The sequence below is a fragment of the Neopsephotus bourkii genome, unplaced genomic scaffold, assembly GCF_033783945.1.
Source record: "Neopsephotus bourkii isolate Nb327-2 ecotype Australia unplaced genomic scaffold, CSIRO-AGI_Nbou_v1 NB_272, whole genome shotgun sequence".
Taxonomy (NCBI): domain Eukaryota; kingdom Metazoa; phylum Chordata; class Aves; order Psittaciformes; family Psittacidae; genus Neopsephotus; species Neopsephotus bourkii.
In genome coordinates, this window is record NW_026900781.1 from 1,366,443 (window position 1) to 1,383,971 (window position 17,529).

The 17,529-nt window shown below is 42.4% G+C and overlaps 1 protein-coding gene across 4 annotated transcripts in view; it reads right to left on the reverse strand.

Annotated features, from left to right (window-relative positions):
- The window catches only part of KCNG2 (potassium voltage-gated channel modifier subfamily G member 2), a 60,835-nt gene extending 47,239 nt beyond the window's left edge, over nucleotides 1-13,596 (reverse strand). The window contains exons 1-2 of one of the 4 annotated variants that reach the window (XM_061346346.1): nucleotides 13,488-13,596; nucleotides 9,449-9,520 (exon numbers count right to left, since the gene is read on the reverse strand). The gene's annotated coding sequence lies outside the window, so the exon portion shown is untranslated. Of the gene's footprint in view, nucleotides 1-8,661; nucleotides 8,720-8,978; nucleotides 9,119-9,448; nucleotides 9,521-13,487 lie in introns of those variants that run through there. The other 3 variants (XM_061346342.1, XM_061346345.1, XM_061346343.1) reach the window with 3 other exon arrangements.
- Nucleotides 13,597-17,529: the final 3,933 nt, after the last annotated feature.

Consider the following 17,529-nt stretch of genomic DNA (forward strand, 5'->3'; position numbering starts at 1 on the left):
AGTGTATTTCTGAGAAGCATACACATACACATTTACAGCATTTGAACACGTATTTGCCACAGTCACAATCAGAGCTTACAGAGAAACACAACAGTTATCAAAAATGATTCAACACACTTAATAACATGACTAAGTATACGAACTGTGAACTAGTAATTAGAATGTATAAGATTTGATAAACAAAAGGTTTTTAAATGCCCTGTAAGGATCCGTTCCTGAAACCCCTTTATTATATGAGCCCATCAGCTTCAGGACACCAATACATTCAGTAGGATTGTTTGTGTGAATAAGAATTACTCATGAAGTATAAAGTCTGGCAGGATTAGGCACTGAATGTAAGCTCTTTCACAAATTTTTATTTAAAGTTAGAAAAGAAAGAAAATCAGAAGTTTTATTCTTGCTTAGCCCAAGGGCAATACATTATCAACCCACAACTCTGTTGGTTTTTCTGGTTTTAACTCCAGACCATAATACAAGTACAAAGAAATACAAGAATAAATATCTAGGACTGAGATGTGCTCTCATTTCACCAAGGTGAATTTGGGCAGGCTCCTTTGATTTACCTCAGCACAGCCGAGAAGAACATTTCCCTTCCATCTAGCCAGGCATTGCTCCCATTGCAGAGCTCCTAACAGCAGTCTACAGAACAAATTCAAGTCCTTCTGCATCCAGAGGAAGCCTTCACAGCATGAAGCCTCATAAAACCACCAGGAGAGGCTGAACTTAGAAGAAGGGTTTTAGGGAAACACTAAATTTAATACTAAACCAAGAAATATTTTAGTGACATTTACATTGAAGAATATACACACAAAAGGGGAGAATCACAACCTAGAATTATCAAATGCTGGAACTCTCAAAAGCACAGAGGATATGCTGCTTCTGCTCGCAGCAAGTAAAGAAAAGGTTGTGCATACTGTGCATTTCCAAGCCTCAAAGGACCTAACCTTTTGTTTCTAAATCAGTAGGTATAAAAAGGAGCCTTATACCTCCTTCAAGACTAATTCAACTAGCCACAAAAAGACTTTCTACAGCAAAACGTATAGCAAAATGCATCTCTTTCATATGTAATCCTGATCAGCTTCCCTAACCCATACATATTTTCAAAGGTTTTCACTGGTTTTAGAGTCATAGTCAGTAGATTTCTTCCTGAAACACTTCTGATGACTTTGCAGACATCTAGTAACATTAAGAACTGCAGCTCAAAGGCAAACCTGAATAAATGACCTTGAAAAACATGAGAGACAAGAACACGACAAGAGAAGTATTCTAGGTATGGAAACTATATAGCAAACTGACTGTATCTGGACTAGAACTGGTATGACTGGAGATGCTCCTGCCCTCTTGTAAGCTGAAGAGTCCCTAAGGTTCTGATGTGGTACCATGACTTCCCATTAATCAGCAAACACAACTTCAGCAGAATGACAAGCTGGAAAAGATAATAAAACTTGGCTGGAAACTAAGACTTCATATAATGTCACAGGAACTGTCTCCATGATTAAATGTAACAGGGTCAAGATTTTACTGTGTGCTTCTAGATATTGAAAGACATTGCATAAATGATATCATTCAAAGTAAGTATACCCATACACATCAATAGAAACCACAAACAAGTTTCCTGCAGCTTCACTGATTGCTTAGGTCTGGCAGGTAAGAGCAGTCATTATTCTGAGCATGTGGATAAGCTCAGAACTAGGTCAGTGTGCATTATTATAAAACAAATTTAACTGCTCAGCTGACCAACAATGTCTTGCAGCCTGGAAAGATGGTAAAAGGTCCAGTAATGATAACAAAGTGGTACCAGCCTGTCCATGGAGACACATAGCAAGTCCCTGCCATCAAAAAATAATTGCATATTTACCACAAGAAAAAAATTAAAAGAGGAAAGGAAGCATGAAATAAGAAAAGATGGCATCAATCTTGATGGTCTATCATAATCTTCATTAACTAGAAGCACATTAAAGTGATCTCCAAAAAAGCAATCATTTCTGTTGTGGTTTAAACCCAGTCAGCCACAAATCAGCTACGCAGTCTCTCTCTCACTCCCCTCTCCTTCTTTCTCTACCCCCACTCCCGGAGGGATGGGGAGGAGAATTGAAAAGGATGTAGCTCCCACGGGTTGAGATAAGAGCAGTCCAGTAACTAAGGTATAACACAAACCACTGCTGCTGCCACCAATAATAACGATGATAAGGGAAATAACAAGGGAAGAGAATACAATACCACCCACGGACTGATAATACCCAGCCTGACCCAGCAGTGAACTAGCCCTTCCAGGTAACTGCCTCCATTCTACATCCTGGGCGTGCGTGCTGTGGTATGGAATACCTCTTTGGTCAATTTGGGTCAGGTGTCCTGTCTCTGCTTCCTCCCAGCTTCCCCTCCTCCCTGGCAGAGCACGAGACTCAGAAAGTCCTTGGTCAGAGTAAACATTACTGAGCAGCAGCTAAAAACGTCGGTGTTATCAGTGCTGTTCCCAGGCCGAAAGTCAAAAAACACAGCGCTGCACCAGCTACTAAGAAGGAGAAAAAATGACTGCTACTGCTGAACCCAGGATAATTTCTTAAGTCAGAATTAGTAAGTAAAATTTCTGAGGATCTGCTCTACATCCTGGGAAACATCTGCTTTTTAAACTACTTCCCCCTTAACTCAGTAACATTATCAAAGGCAGTTTGTGAGGGAAAGAATTCATTCTTGAGAACCAAGTAAAATTTCATTTTGGCAGGTCAGAATAAAGTAAAATCCTAAACCATACAGGCTTTAGCCTTGGAATAATATTTGAAAAGCTCCAAACTAAAGAGACTTGGTTTTCACTCAGAGTTTCACTGAATGAATTTATATCATGATTGCATGGAGGCTCTGGCTTCCTGGCTTTACCAGTTGAACAAATTGCACTGATAATCTGAAGGAAAACAACTCTTTCTCCTGCTGCCCATCACAATCTGTTCAGCATGGAGTACTTACAATTCTTGCACTTCACTCTGAAGAATTCAAAACCCCTTAATCTTCCCTCAAGCTCAGTCTATCCTTTACCCTATTATTTTGAACGTTCAATGACAGTGTTGACAATGCACTTTCTCTAGCAATTGTCTCCTTCTCATTTCCAAAGAAGGATGTTCCTCTTTTTAGAAATATAAAAAAAGCCCCAACATTTTTCTACAAGCAGAAAAACCTGCCCATCGGTGTGCTGACCAATTTCAGGCAGTGAGCTGCTCTCCTGGCTGACATTGCTTCACAACACTCATGACCTCAACCCACTAATGGGAATCGTATCACTTCCTTCATTAATCTCTTCACTTGTGTGGTTAAACCAGCACATTTCCATTGCTGTTGATGCTGAATACGGTATTCTTATACTGTTGCTCAGTCAGTTCAGTGACGTTTTAGCTGTAATCAAATTTGGGTGTAGCTGTGAATAAAATCATTCCATCTCAGGCCAGTAACAGCCCAGTAATCCCAAACTCACCTGAATCAGCAGCAGTGTAAGTCATGGAAACCAGGGCTCATGACCCATGTCCTGCGGAACTCCATGGGAAGGGAAGGACCAAGAGGGAGGAGGAGGTGAAAGGGAGAGATACTGAGGTGGTGCAAATTTTTGCACTTTCAAAGTCACCATAGTAAGTAGATCTGCCCTAAGGGATACATGCTTTTAGTCGAATGAGTAACCAAGCAGTATTTTCTTTGATTCAAAGATGTTTGGATGTGACAAAGATGTAAAAACAATAGCTGTGGTCCAATTCTAACTGGAGAAATAAAAAAGTAGATGAAAATGAGCTTCCCATTCAGAATCCAGTTCCATTCAACACCCTGGATAGATAAAATCCCAAAGTGTCAGAAATGACCTAGACTTGAAGAAGTTTTGAAGGTGTATTTTTCAGGGATACAAGAGTTGGCATGAAAAAATATTATCACAGCAGTGCCAAATCCCTGAAGGATGGTTTATCCTAAATCTGGCTGGCTTAATTCTCCTTTTTCCTTCATCTGTCAAGTCTCTCCTTAAACATTTTAAAATTACAGACACCTTGTCGTTCAGACAGTGGGGTAAATATGCATGAAATAACAACATGTGTGAGGAATTTGCTTCACAGCCAACATATGATGCCTGCTTTACAATACATCCAAGAAACACCATTTTCAGCTCATTCCAATGAGTCTGACTAGAAACATTTAAAAAATAAATAAATCCATGTGATGGCAAGAGCTACACATATGCAGAATGTCTCTTCTCAGAAAACAAACAGGTTTATCATTCCTCTCTGAAGTTCCCAGGGCAACACCTGGGATTTTTTCAAATCCCGTGTGTACCAAGCAAAGCCAACTTAGTGGTGGAATTGTTAGTATTAGGTTAACAGATGGACTCAATGATCTTAACAGTCTTCTCCAACCTAAATGATTCTATGGTTCTATGGTGTGTCAGCACCCATTCCCACCTGGGGAGTGATGGAGTTCAGATGGAGAACCAACACCCTCACAGCTGTTCCCATGGAGCTCCTATTCACTCAAGGGTGAGCAGTGGGCATCCTGGCACAAGACAACCCTACACACAGGAAATGCTGGATCTTACTCATTATTCCCTGCTCAGTTGGTATCAGCCTATTTATTTTGCTAATGGAGCCATTTATAGAAGGCTGAGACAAACAGTTCTAACTCAATTGTCAAAAACCCCCATACCACTGATATTTATAAAGTGCTTCTTGTGTTCGGTCTAAACACTATTTGTTTCTTCAGGAAACACAAATCTCTGAAAGAGAAGACAAGAATAATTTCCATAATTACCAGCATGTGTAATTCTTCACCTTTTGGAAAGGATATGTTTTTAATGCATTATTGTTGTTTCATCTTGATGCCTTAATATTCCTAGAATCTTGAGTACAACATTTTTCCTTTTAAATGCTCATGTTCCTTCCCATTTGTCTAATATTGATTTGCCTCCTGCCAGTTGTGCAGAACTCTAATTTTACCTGCTTTAGTTGGATCCCTTGTTTTCAACAAACTTCACAAGTGCTACCAAGAGAGCTCATAAAACAAAAGACACAAGTTAACCAAATAGCACAGAGCATGGAGAACCATTATCTGTGTAGATATCCTGCAAACACAGTGACTTTATGTTTACTTTTACCAACAGCTGGCATCACAGTTAACAGTCTTACTTATCTTTATTTTTAATGTAGTTATTTAGAATCCTGAAAGACAATGAGAAAGAGATCATTTGAGACCTTTTCTACTCAGGAGTAAGAACACATTAAAGTGACTTGATTCAGTTACAGCAATTTAAACTGTTCTTTCAGTTTTCTGTAATTTGGAAAAAAATACCACAAAACTCTGATTTGCTTTAAAATTTTAGATTTTATCACCAAATGGTTGTGAGACAGCAAATATGCTGGTACAGCCTGAATGATTAACAAAGATGCCAGTTCCAGTTAAGAAGGTGGGAGACTGTACACTTCTCATCTTTTTCCAGGGTGAAAAAAACCCCAACCAAACCATAAAGAGACTGTAAATATTTAATAAGAATAATGCTCCAGAAAGCACTGAAGGATTTAAAATGTAAAGCACACAGCCTAGAGCACATCAGCTTTTATTAAGGAATCACAGATGATTTTTGAGTTGGTAAGGGCAGAAGGGCATAGGGACTCTGGCCCTTCTCTCATGGGAAGTCATCAGAAAGCCAAATGGCTTGCGTCAGCCAATACGATCAGCACTGGAGTCTTCCAAAATGATATTTTTTAATTCTGCTCACCTTTAACCACACTGCACAGAACCTTAATTTGCCTTGATATCTCAGGCCCATTGAAAAAGAAACAAATCAAGGAGCAAGGAAAAGGTCTTCCACAAGCAAGACACTACTCAAGAAAACAGAAGCAACTGGGTATACCTTCCCTTTATGCCTAAACTGCCTCCTGAAATGGGATGTAGGTTCAGCTGTGAAACAGAATAAGACTACACTGGGAAAGCAGTACAAAGTAACTCCAAGTTGTCAGGTTTAATTAATAGGTACTTAAAAAGGTCTGATGCAAACAAAGCATTAAGGTCCATTGATTATAAAAGGTGTAATTATCAATCTGATGAAGACATTAATTTAAGTAGGGGAACATGCAAGTCACATAACTCAAAACTGATGTCTTAATTAAGCAAATAAGCTACTCAGTGCAAGGCACACTGAATGTTTAAAGAGGTACGTGGCCAGAGCTGATACAGCTTCTTCATTTTTCAATAGAGCTACAGAAAATTTGCAAAGAAACAACCTCAATCCTTATCACACATATCTGACAAGGTTTCTAAGCCACCTGTGAGACCCATCAGTACCACAGGTTTAGCACTCTGGCCTTTGACTGCCTATGTCATTTTTAAAATAGGAGAAAGGCTCCTCAGTCACTTAAACCTTTAAAAAATGTTTAAGAATTTTCACTGCCTCCAGTTTTCTCTTTCTTCCCTTATTACTGTTCAAATTGAACATTTATCATCAGCTCAGTTTTAAAATGCTGCCTCTCTTCCTTGCAAACAATCTGAGGGCACGGTGATACAACATCCAGATTGTTTTTTCCAACAATTGCTCAAAAGAAGCAATTAAATAGCTAGCTACATGCAAGTTCACAAGCTAAAAGCTATGCTGAGCAGTCAAAAGACAATACTCCGGAATAATTCACCATCTGCGTACTACTTGGTACCAACATTGCACAATGTTAGCACAGGTTAGCTACAGCACTGTCCACTCTGACCAGCTTTTCTGGCTCTAGGCTGTCCAATTAGACAGGTCTTGTGCTAGAGAAGTACAAATGTTTCCATGATGTATCACAATCCATCCAACACCAGCTTGATTACTGATCCTGTCTGACTGCCGACAACACTGGATTCAGTGCAAGGCACAACTGCCTGTGAGCAATTTCTTATGCTGCCCTGAAATCATGGTCAGGCATTTAAAAGGATTTCTCCCAGAATCAAACACAACAAAGAGAAAGACGAGGCGCATCCGAAGACCATCCTGTTCAGCAAAGAAATGCAGCTCTTCTTGTCTATTTTATCAACATGGAGCTGCTAAAGGAAAATAAAAAAATGAGCCCCAAAATTTTAGGGCTTCAAAAGCCACATAAACAAAGCAGGGCTTTACTCCCTTAATGGGGCCACTGCCGACAGATGCAGGCACTATGAGAATTATTCATACACAGGGCTGTATGACATCTAACAGATGAGCTGAAACTTTCCTTTGCGTGCTCTTTTAAAACCATTCTGTAATTAAGCCCAAAGAGATGACAGACGTTTATTGACAGTTAATGCAGTGCTCCCACAATGTATTATTAGGCGCAAGACCAGGGGCACAAGGCCAAGTGCTGTTAATCTCCTAGTGAGTGCAGCCTGAAAATATCTGGTAATATTGCTAATATTTTTTAAAAGGCAAAAGTCTTGAGTTTTCACAGAAACAGACACACCAAGCAACCCACCAAAATAAGTGCCATGGGGAAAAAAGAAGAAAGTTTACATAGTTTTTAGTCCGTTTTTTCCACATGAGGAGTGATGTATGAAAAAGGACTGCCCTCCTTTGCCTTACCTCATGTTTTACTTTAGCAGTGTCAAATCCGATCTTTCCTGCTTGGCTAGAAACGTTTCCAAAACAAGTGGGAACATCTATTAGCTTTTAGTTAAAGTAAGGAAAGTGATGGGTCGTAGGTTTCCCTCCAAATGCTCTGCTTGTTTGTTTTAAGGAAGCCTTAAGAAGAGCAAATAAAAGAAGCTTGAAGTCCTCTGAGCAAAGCTGACTTCTTCCTCTCAAGGTCATCTTCAAGTCATTTAAGAACCATGGAAATAGCCGGGGGAGTGGAGGGGGAGGAAATAAGCAGACTCAAAAGGACACCTTTCCTTCTCAAGTAGCTTTGGTGCTGGAGGCTGAACTAAAAACGAGCACGCAGGTGGAGGTTTGCCACTGTTACAGACCCAAGCCAATCTTCCCCCCGGGGGAAAGAAAGATGCGCTAAGAAGTTCTTGCAAAAGTAACTCCAGCAGAAGCACTGCACAAAAAAGGAGAGCTCGCAACTCAGACTCCACTGGAAGTGGCTCATCAAGGGTCCTACAGACAAGAACCTTCTTCCTTGGATACATCTTAACCCCTGTTTCCAGGGCCAGTGCTGAAGCTAGTATGTTAAAAACCGAATGGTGTTGGTTCTGATTAGAGACAGACCCTTGATATTCCTTCACAATTTATGGCCTGATCTTACTCAGAATATGCATTCAAATTTTTAGTAACATATTTAGCAAACATTAACTATGACTGGCATGCATATTCAGAACATATTTTGCTTAGGATTTAAACCGAAATTCATAATCATGTTAGCTACACGTATTATTTCACAGATGTTGCAACCTGACACAAGACTTAATTTTGTGTAAACCTCGCGAAAGACCCGGGAGCCCAGGGGGAGCTCTGCCTAAGCGAAAAACTACAGGATTTGGGGCTCCTGTGCAGTTAACGTGCCCGGGCGCACCATCGCCATTTCACTGACAGCTCAACGCACCCTGCTTCTGTGACTAAAACGAAACGCCACCCCAAAAACTCAAGCCAGCAAGCAAACAGAAAAGTATTCTCAGGCAGTTCAGGCATAAGCAGACGCTGTGCCCTGTCACAGCCCCGAGCGCTACCGACCCCCCCGCTACCGCAGCCAGACCCGTTACCTTCTGCCGCCGTTCACGGGGCCACCGCGCCAGCCAGGGCTGATGCCCACCCGCGGGCTGCGCCGCTAGGGCCGGGGACAGACGGGGAGGGGGTTCCTGCCGAGCCCCTGCGGGAGGGACCGGGAGGGACGGGGCGGGGCGGCCGCGGCTCGTCGGGGAGCTCTCTGCGCCCCTCGCTCCGCGCGCGGCTCGGGGACCCGGCAAGTTCGCGGCCGTGGCTGCCTGAGAACAGCAAAGTTGGGGCCGCACAGAACCGGGAGGGCGACACAGCCCCTCGCCACAGGGTGACCCCGACCCGCCCCGCGGCCCCCTCTCACCTCAGGCACTGCCTCCTCCCCGCCGGGACCGCGGAAGGCGCCGGCTGCTCTCCGCTCCATCGCTGCGCGGAGCCCCGCTCGCAGCTCCCCAACTCCACCGGGATCGCCGCAGATCGCCGCGGCCCCGCCGCCGCCGCAGCAGCACCCAGTGCCGACCGCGGAGCGCCGCCTGCCGCCGGGGGCACCCCCCCATCCCCGGGGCGAGCTCCCGCCCCGCCGCTGTCGGGCGGGGGAGCGGCAGGGGCAGCGCTGGCCCCCATCGGCCCCGTGGGCCGTCATCCTCGCCGGGGTGCGCCCCGCCGCAAAGCGGCCAGGAGGTAGCAGCGTTAATACGGTTATCAAGCTATTTAATCTCATCCCCTCCTCAGGGCAACGCTCACGCTAGCGGCCCGGCGCCAGTAAGCTCCCGGTCGCAAGCAGCTAGCGTTGAGTTGCACAAAAACTAAACCCGAGCCTTAATTTAAACGCACTTTCAAACAGCGAATGCGCTCTCCCTGTCGGCGGACTTGTCCCAGTCGGGCTGCTGGTGTCAGGTAAGTTTACTTCTTCGCCCTGCTTTTGCAGGCTCGGTACAGCAGACGCAGCCTGACTCCGGCAGGTGAGTGCTGTCAGCGAGCCCCCAGTGCGTGTGGAACCGGGCAGAGCTGTTTTACCGACTTCATGCCTGACTCCAGTGCAGCTGCTGCCTGACCGCGTCTCGGGAGCCCGACGGGGAGTCGCGCTGAGAAGGATCGCCCAGCAGCCCCGACCGCTTTAGAGAGATGGGGATTGTGCACGGACCCTGGTCCAGGCGCTAGTGGGGTTTGCGTGTGCAGGGGCACACACGCACCGCCAGGACCCCTCGGGAGCGAAAGTGGGGAGCGACGTTCACAGACGTTCATGCACAGCCCTTTCCCTGTCTGATGTCTCCCGTCTGCGAGCAGGCGCTTGGGAAAATGTAAAAGTCTTTTGATACGAGCGTGTGTTCAGGGTCTGCCCGCATGTACAGCGCCGCAGGACGCCGCTGCACAGTGCAAACAGGAAACATCACGGTTCTAACTTTCGTGGGTTTAATAATGGTGATGGTTTTGTACACATCACCACCACCACTACCCTCGGTACCACACCAAGTTGCAACTTATTTACAAGGGCTGAAATACTTTTCCTGAGGTGCCTCCTGTATCTCTTGCCAGTTTCTCCAAAATGTCTCTGTGGCTAGTTTGGGTCCAGGTTTTTGTCAGTCTTTACATCTTCTAATTTATTTACTGTGTTTTCTGGCATTCGTGCCAGTTAACATCATTCCCCACACACCCCCCTTTTGGGGAAACTTCTGGCTGGTTCTGGCATCTGTCTTGATTGTTGCTTCTTAGATTATATATGTATTAATTAGTGTCTTTTCTCAGTTGGTGGATCAGCTGCAAGAATACGTCACATCAAATCTGATAAAAGCTGCCAGTCCCAGACAGCCCATTGTCTCTGCAAGGAGCCAGCTCTGCATGTCTCAGAGAAAGCAGCGTATAGTTTTGTTGTTACTATCTGTAGATGTTAGAAACTCTTTGTGCGTACATACACTTTTACTATTATTGCTTACATTCACTACAGCATCTATTAATTGCTCTTGGGCTATTTGATTTTCAAGGTAACATTGAAGAAGTAATTGTTAATTTAAATATGTCACCTTTTAATTTTGTACAGTTCTTGCACTATGAAAAGACAAACAGGACCACACATTCAACCTTGCTTATGTCCTTCTCAGCTCCATCTTGGCTCTGCTGCTTGCATGCTCTCCAAGCATGATTCATACTCCCCTCAACTCTCCCACTAAAGTCTTGAAGTGAGACAGTCATCGCAGTATCTGAGCTTGTTTTTAGCAATACTAAAGAACTGTTTGAAACCATTTGCCTTTCTCATATGGCAATATTTTAAATTGTTTGCTGCTTGACAGCCTGGGATGTGTTTCCATTGGCATGAGATTTTCATGCATTTTCTTTTCTGTGCCTATTCTGTTTATCCATTTAGCTTCACTTGTGTATGGCTTGCACTTCGTCAAAATGTTTTGACTTAAAATACGCCAAGGTATTCATTTGTTTTACCTTTTATTTCATAAACCAGTAATTTGACAAGCCTGTGGACATTAAGAGTCCAGTTCTGTGCACAACCTGATGTGGTACTGTTATCTTCAGAGGTTACCTTTCAGCTTGCCCTGGATCAAACCCTGCTTGTATGTGGTTGTTTGCATGTCCCCAGAAGTGAAGAGTGAGCATGATTGTACAGGTGTAATTCCACTTTCAAATATGTCCAAAGTATTAAATAATATTTTTCCCTCGAAATTCCACCAAGTTGCAAATTCTTTACTAGATGCAATAATTGTCATGATAGTGAAGAGTGATAGTGAAGAGCAACAGCAGAATGCCATTTATGGTGTCCATGGCACTTACCCTCAAAATAATGCAATTCTGTGTTTTCAAACAGATGGAAAAAAGGTTGCATGAAGCAGTTAACTGGTTTGGATGTGATCGTGTATATACGGTCTTGGCAGAAAGCTGGGTTTCTGGCTCCAGCCTTCATCACACAGTGATGTTGCTTTTGTCCTGCTTTGTGCTCATTTTTCTTGTAGGACATCTTGTGTGTGCCATTTCCTGCCTCACATAACACCCACAGCTGCAGCAGTGAGGCTATAGGCTCCTTTCCAAAAGGAAAAGGTGGGCCACAGAAGGTAAAATGGCAGCTTTGTTTCATGCCCATGCCCGTAGAAGAGTGGGATATCTACTATTCCTTCTCACTCTTGTTCGAGGCTTGCTTGGACTAAGTGCAATTGAGTTTGATTTACAGTCAAGCCTTCCTACTGCAATTAAGACATTTATATGGTTTTCTGCAAGGAGCTTTGCTTATAGGGGAGTGTGGGTATAGTTTCATCAATCATTTAGTTTAAAAAGTCTAGTTTCTAGTTGGACCAGGTCCAACTCCAAATGAAATCAGCACTTGAAGTCCCAATTATGTCAAAGGGAGTACAATTAAATGCTTTGCAGGTGTGTTTCCCCATTTGTTCCTGGTCCATCCCACCAGTGCTGCAATTGCTTCTGTTCCACAGATGGCAACTGCAATGGCAGTGACTGAGCAAACACAGAAGCTGGGGCACTTCAGTTTAAGTTTTTCGTTGAGTTTAAAATTTCTGAAATCTATTTATTTTTTTAAGAAGTAAACTTAAAAGCACTTTAAATGCAATGCTTAAAGGCTTTTTATCTGAAACCTGAGAAACGCTGGACTGTTATCCCAGAGCTGTGAAGATGAAAAGGTTACCTTTTCCTCTAGTCTAACAACAAGATGACTCTTAGCATTTTTTTTGTTGGTTTCTTTGGATTATTTTATCATCTCAGTTGTTATTACTGCTGTGATGATTTTGGTTTACGATTTGTATCATCTAATCCAGAAATTACTACACTGGTGACCAAAGAAACAGGGCATGATTCTGGGCAGTAAGTACCTATGTTAAAGCTGTAATTTTGTAGTTTCACCTTGGTGTCTCAGTCAGCCAGGCTGTTTTAGCTGTAAACTGGTGTAAAAAGTTGTCTTTGTGTGTCTGGAAGGGACCAATTGGTAAACTGGAAGCCTTTGCAGAGGACATGCCTAGAAACGGTGGCATCAGGCAGAATCTGAGGTGTATGTGTTATTCCAATGTAAAAAAGAGGAATCACAAAAAGCGAGGGAAGTTGATGGACTCCATCAATTTTGGACAGCTGGGGTGTGTGTAGACTGTGGAGGTAGGTATAGAAACTTGGGAACAAAAGGAAGCCCCTAGAAGCTTGACTCCCACTCCTCAGCTCTCACAGCAGACAGAAATCCCAGAGGTAGGTAAGTGAATGTCTCTGTGAAGACTGTGTTGAAAACTTATCATTGTAATATTTTTGATCAATTGTCACAAAGTATTGCTGAGTGTGCTTTTGAAGGGGGAAAGAAGCAGATAGCAAAATTTTGGTACCTGTCATGGAGGTAATTATTTTTGTAGCTGTAGGGAGTGAAAAGGATGAGGGAAAACCAAGTAGGTGAAATGAAGCATCGCTCACTTCAGGGAAGAGTGATTTTTTTATTTCTTTTTTTTTTTTTTGTAACAGGAAAATAATTAAGCTCTGAACTCTATTTGTGTGACTGCAATTCATTCCACTCAGGACAGCTGATGCGAACAAAGTTCTCAGAGATGAGAAATGGTCCTGCAGATAGCAATGCAGTGGGGAAGAATAATATAGTTGTATCAGTGACAGCAGTGGAGAAAATACAGTAGGTTTCCCTTCAAGTTCTTTGTGAGGAAAATGGTCATTTGCAAAATATTAATGATCTGTTGTAACAGTGGTCATGTATATATATGATGTAAATATAACATTTTCTTTGTTTTTATCTTCTGTTTTATGAGAAGGAAAGTTTAGGGTTTTCTGCAAACTATGGAGATGAATTATGTACCTGTTGCAAGTAGGATGTACTTTTTATATTAAAGCAAATTTTTCTTCTTTTTTTTTTTTTTTTCTGGAAAATGACCCAGGTTGGAAAATCACAAAAGTTAAATGAACAAAGGATATTAAGAACATCACAGAAGACATCATAGAGCTACTGTGGTGATGGCTTATAAACACTCCATATCCTTTTTTGTGTGGAAATAATACTGCTGTGAGTTACAGCTCTTTTACTAGATGACAGGTTATGTTGCTGCAGCTTTGCTGAGAGTCAGAGCAATGAATTTGGATCTCTATAATCTGTTGTATCCAGTTGCAGGAGCACAGTCGTAACCAACAGCATACAGGCCACCTTCCAATTAAAGCTAAACTCAATTTTAAGGTAGTGTATGCAAATCTACCCTGAAAAACAAACCTCATTAAGATTGTTATGTACAAAGGCGTATATTTTCTTCTCGTTTTGTTTGTCTCCAGTGTCATTGGGGTGCTCTGTCAAGCAAGAAACTGTTAGCCACTTGGCTCTTTGATTTGAAAATGAGACCCAGGTATACACATTAACAGCATTTATCGAAACAGGAATCTTATGAGAACAACATATATAGTTAGATCACAACTACCTTTTTCAAAGCAGATGCAGACCTACATATTAAACTGTCCCTGATCTGACCAAGATGCCAAACTCAGGTTGCTGGCAGTGTACCTCCCACCCAGGCAGCAATACTGTCCTGATTATAGATCATATGTTCAGAAATTGCTTGTATACAAAAGTTTGGATGTAAAAATCAACATATGTCCGCATCCGTGTTGGCATAACCAATCCCAGCAGCCATGCTCAGGCTGAAAAGGTATTTTGCTAGTGTAGGGATTTAGCCACTCAAAATGCTAAGGCAGAAATTGTATAAATGGAAAGAAATACAGAGCATAAACTGCAGGCTATTTGGAAATTAGGTTTTGTCTCTCAAAGCAAACATAATCACCCAAAGCTCTGAGATGAAACTATGCTTACTGAATGAAGACATGGCCAGGCAGCCTAGCAGACGGAAAAAGAATCCAACAGTGTTAAGCTTGATCCTGTTCAGCTTTGGGCAAAATTTCAACCTCAAGGGTTAATGCTTCTTAAATACAACTCATTGTGTAAATTCAGCCTCACACCTAAATGCATTATATTTGCTGCATTACAGGCTTTGCAGTCTGTAGGGTTTTCCTCAGCCATTTGGCTGAAAATCAAGGACAATGAGAGAAGAACAATATCAGTATGATCTCCGTGATCATCCACACTGTGGTTCTCAGAAAAAAAGTAATCCAAATTGACCAGTTTTGGATTTTTTTTTAAATAGACCATTTAACCAAGCTGAGTTCCTCTGTTGACTCTGATTCAGAGCTCAGGTTTTCATGGTAAATTGCAGTTTATTTTTAAAAAAAGAAAAAGAAAGTACATCCCCTTTAATTCTAAATGTCAATACGCAGAAATTGGAAACAGTCTAACAAAACCTCTCTGAAAGTTGATCCAGATTAATATTTAATCATTCAGCATTCCTGTCATCTGGAAGCTTATAAGCATAGGAAATGGAATGTGCTGTAAAGTAGCTTTTTAATTTTCATTGAAGGAGAAAAGACTATTTTTTGGGGAAGAGTAAACTACCACTAGGAGTGGTCTACTGAAAGAGTTAATATACAGCTAGTCCTACTCACTAACTTCACACTATAGACATGCATCCAGTTAGGCAGAATTTATGTATTATTCAGGTTGCTTTGCACACATTGTGGCACTTTGGGTACAAAATGGATGAGAGTGCAAACAGTGAATGATGGCTGTGTCTACATTAGGACCAAAATGGTGCTGAGAGCCCAACATCTGCACTCCATGTGTTTCAGGGGTTTTTATTTCAGAGTAGCTGTAATGTGCTCCCAGGGACCCAATGCCCATTAGCTGCTGAAGCAGATCATTCAGTTTAGCTCCTGCAGAATAACCTTGTGTTGGGCAGTGTGAACCCAAGCACAGTAAATGGGGAGAATCAAGAAACTATTTTCAAAAGCACGGTCCTATTCTGAACTGTAATGCTACTGTAGACAAACCCAAGCAGAGCATGGCTTCCATGGAAGAGCCAGTCTGATGGCAGCCTAGGGGCACTGTGAGTCTGGGGTGACCACTGGCCTGGAGACCTGCTAGAGGATGGCTGTGGGACTCCCTGAGTTAGCAGAGGTTGGTACTTCCCATTTTATGGAAGAACAGATGCAGAAAAGCACTCTTCAATATGATGCCTGTGGCACCATTCAGACTGTCACAGTACTTGATGCAGAAGTAAGAGAGACTTTCTTCAGAACATTCACAGTGCTCTGTTACGAAAACCACATTATAAAGACTGCATTGAGAACTGGCCCTGAAGCTCTTCTTTCCTCTGCCTGTTTGCCATGAGAAACAGTAAGTTAAATAGCATCAGAAATGCTGGACTTCTATATGTAATGAGCATGCAGCCCATAGAATTCACTAAGCAAGAGGTCAGTGGGCTTTATGAATTTAACCAGGCCTTTAAAAAGACTTCATATTACAAATAACATTTTCAACTTCCTTGTGCATGATGAAGTTACTGCAGAGCTTTTGAAACACATTTCAGGATTTGGGAAGGGATGTGCTATTCTTGACTTCAGTGTTGCATTTTTTAGCTATGTACATTGCTGTATCAGCTTCTGGCTTTGAGTGCACTTATGACCAAAGAGAATCAGGTAAATGGTTTGCTCACGTTGCAATTAATGTCATGCTGCCGGTATGTTTGGCATCTTGTTCATAAGAAAGCAACAGTCCTACTGTTCCACCAGCTTGCAACATAAAATAGAGAAAACTGTGAGGTTCAGCAAGTGTGCTTTTGCTCTTTACATAGCAATTAAGACTGAGTGGAAAACAGATGGCCAGAAGTGGCTCCCAAGTAGCTGTACACAAACCTCAAATATCCACCTAAGACACAGTTGCATTTAGGTCTCAGGTGGCTTTTGAACCCCGGTGGGCTGTTCGTAAGTTATTCATGTGGATTATCAGTCTATTCCTACACATGACAATAGCATGAGAGAGGTGGGAATGGCTGTCAGAAAGGGAAAGCTAGGGCAGCAAGGTGCACATTGTGTCATCTGTGAACCGTGTCAGTTATGGATTTAAAACAAAGGGAGAGCTAGGATTTGTGGATGGTGGTGCAGACGGTGATATCCAGAGGAAGGTGGTTCGGAGAAGAGGGAGGGAATGTGGTTGCCCCATGAATTCCAGCATGGCTTACATTAGCAGTGTGTCTTTAAAAAACAAATAGGACGCTGCTAAGACTTGTGAAAGAAGGTCTGATGTATGTTAGTTACATCAGTTGTTAAGTTGAATTATGCTTGGTTTTGTTCTCTGTTTTTTTTTGCAAATGTCTGTGGCTGAGCTATAGCAGGAAGCAGAACAAAGCCACTGCAGTAAAGGACATGAGTAATTTCAGTGATGGTACCTGCAGAATTATTTAAGCAGATTTGTGTGATAACTGGGGCTTTTTTTTCACACTGTTTAGTCTTGATGAGAACAAGACTGATGTCCTACCTGTACTGCTTATCCCATTTACTGCTCAAGAGCAAAGGAGCTGCTGAAAACAAACAAACAAACAATTGTCAGGGAAATTGAGTTATTGCATCACCACGTAATGAATGCTCAGAGTTGCCAGTGGTATTTTCGGCAAAAACAAACAAAAAAGGATTTTCACAGTTCATAGGATTGAGGTGATTGCTTAGAAGCACCAGCAGTATCACAAAAAAGCCATTTGCCTTTGGCTTCTTCTGCCTCATTGTGATGAAGGAAACCTCTCCACTTCCACAGTAGGGTACTGCTGCAGAGCAAAAAAGACGAGCAAGCAAGAGAGGAAGAGGGGCAGTTTGTCAAGGAGCAGCAGACATCTTGGATGCCTTCTGCTTGTTGTCTGAAGTGCTGCCAGTTTCAGAGGAAGGTAGCTGAGGAAAAAGTAGGTCGTAGGCTGTTTGGAGCTGTCTGGCTGCCCCTCCTTGTTCAGTAATTAACCTGAGCTAGAAGATGAGGCTGCTGCTTTGTGAAGTGCTTATTGTCATATAATAGTCATGATGGAGATGAAGCTGCTGGGGAGTGCAAAATTGAC